This window comes from Chaetodon auriga, unplaced genomic scaffold (assembly GCF_051107435.1).
Source record: "Chaetodon auriga isolate fChaAug3 unplaced genomic scaffold, fChaAug3.hap1 Scaffold_94, whole genome shotgun sequence".
Taxonomy (NCBI): Eukaryota; Metazoa; Chordata; class Actinopteri; order Chaetodontiformes; family Chaetodontidae; genus Chaetodon; species Chaetodon auriga.
Genome location: NW_027482068.1, coordinates 1 through 2,500, shown reverse-complemented (window position 1 = coordinate 2,500; position 2,500 = coordinate 1).

Here is a 2,500-nt window from a genome sequence, read left to right as displayed (position 1 = left end):
AGAGGAGGAGCGGGGCGGGGGACGCGCGCAAACCTCCTCTCCTCTCCGTCCGGCCGCAGAGGCGAACCCGCGGGGCCGGAGGAGCCGTCCGCCCGAACGCCAGCGGCGAGCGCTGGCCGGCGGGGGCCCTCCGATGGCGGGTCACGTGTGCCGATCGATCGGTGTGGCGGCTGTCTGACTGGCGGAGAAAAAGAAACCAAAGCGCAGAGGACCGCGGCCCGGAGGCCGGCAGACCCCTCCTGTCCGCCCCAGGCACCGGGCCTGAGGGGCGGGCATCGACGGCCGGGCGCCTCGGGCCTCTCCTCTGGAGGCCCCTGTTTCCGAAAAGCTGGTTTCTGAAATCGTGCGCAGACTCGCTTGGGAAGGCGGGTAAAAGCGCGCGCCGTTCGGAGAGAAGGGGGTGCCCAAAGCAGTTGGATTTCAACCGCTTTGGGGCCCTCACCCCAAAGCGCGGAGAACCGGGGCCCGGAGGCCGGCAGACCCCTCCTGTCCGCCCCACGCACCGAGCCTGAGGGGCGGGCATCGACGGCCGGGCGCCTCGGGCCTCTCCTCTGGAGGCCCCTGTTTCCGAAAAGCTGGTTTCTGAAATCGTGCGCAGACTCGCTTGGGAAGGCGGGTAAAAGCGCGCGCCTTTCGGAGAGAAGGGGGTACCCAAAGCGGTTGGATTTCAACCGCTTTGGGGCCTTCTCTCCGAAAACGACTTTTGTCGTTTTTCCTTCCCCGCTCCTTCTGTACTTTATCTTTTTTGACGTTTTGTCATCGGGGACGTGGCGAAAAATGTAGAAAATGAAAGAAATGTAGAAAATACGCAAGACGCGCTTGGCTTTGGCCTGCGCTTTTCGCCTTCTCTCTGAAAATGACAAAGCGGTTGGATTTCAACCGCTTTGGCCTGCTTTTCGCCTTCTCTCCGAGATTGACTTTGTCATATTTTTCTCCCCCCACTTCTTCTTCTTGTCGTTTTGGTTTTATGCCCCTGGTACTCTGCTCTCATCCCCGTGCCCTTGGTACTCTGCTCTCATCCCCGTGCCCCTGGTACTCTGCTCTCATCCCCGTGCCCCTGGTACTCTGCTCTCATCCCCGTGCCCCTGGTACTCTGCTCTCATCCCCGGCCCTGCTGGTACTCTGCTCTCATCCCCGTGCCCTTGGTACTCTGCTCTCATCCCCGTGCCCCTGGTACTCTGCTCTCATCCCCGTGCCCCTGGTACTCTGCTCTCATCCCCGTGCCCCTGGTACTCTGCTCTCATCCCCGTGCCCCTGGTACTCTGCTCTCATCCCCGTGCCCTTGGTACTCTGCTCTCATCCCCTCTCATCCCCGTGCCCCTGGTACTCTGCTCTCATCCCCGTGCCCCTGGTACTCTGCTCTCATCCCCGTGCCCCTGGTACTCCTCTCTCTCTCTCTCTCTCTCTCTCTCTCTCTCTCTCTCTCTCTCTTTCTCTCCCTCTCTCTCATAGACATAGCTCACCTGCCTGACCCCCTCGTCTTTTCACAGCCACAGGGAGGCTTCCATCCTTACCAGGCCTGACCCCCCCTCATCTGCTCACAGCCGTGGGGAGGCTTCCAGCCTTTTCCAGGCCCCCAGCATGAGGAGCAGGGCTGGGTGCTGGCTCCAAGCCTGAACCCCTCGTCGTCTTCTAGCAGCCACAGGGAGGCGTCTGGCCTTTCCAGGCCCCCCAGCCTGCTACTCGTGCTGGGGGCTGGCTCCAGGCCTGACCCCCTCATCTTCTCACAGCCACGGGGAGGCTTCCAGCCTTTCCAGGCCCCCAGCACGAGGAGCAGGCTGGGTGCCGGCTCCAGCCCTGACCCTCTCCTCTTCTTCTAGCAGCCACAGGGAGGCGTCTGGCCTTTCCAGGCCCCCCAGCCTGCTACTCGTGCTAGTGGCTGGCTCCAGGCCTGACCCCCTCACCTTCTCACAGCCACGGGGAGGCTTCCAGCCTTTCCAGGCCCCCAGCACGAGGAGCAGGCTGGGTGCCGGCTTCAGCCCTGACCCCCTCCTCTTCTTCTAGCAGCCACAGGGAGGCGTCTGGCCGTTCCAGGCCCCCCAGCCTGCTACTCGTGCTGGGTGCTGGCTCCAGCCCTGACCCCCTCCTCTTCTTCTAGCAGCCACAGGCAGGCGTCTGGCCTTTCCAGGCCCCCCTAGCCTGCTACTCGTACTGGGTGCTGGCTCCAGCCCTGACCCCCTCGTCGTCTTATAGCAGCCACAGGGAGGCGTCTGGCCTTTCCAGGCCCCCCAGCCTGCTACTCGTGCTGGGCGCTGGCTCCAGCCCTGACCCCCTCCTCTTCTTCTAGCAGCCACAGGCAGGCGTCTGGCCTTTCCAGGCCCCCCAGCCGGCCCCCCAGCCTGCTACTCGTGCTGGGGGCTGGCTCCAGGCCTGACCCCCTCATCTTCTCACAGCCACGGGGAGGCTTCCAGCCTTTCCAGGCCCCCAGCACGAGGAGCAGGCTGGGTGCCGGCTCCAGCCCTGACCCCCTCCTCTTCTTCTAGCAGCCACAGGCAGGCGT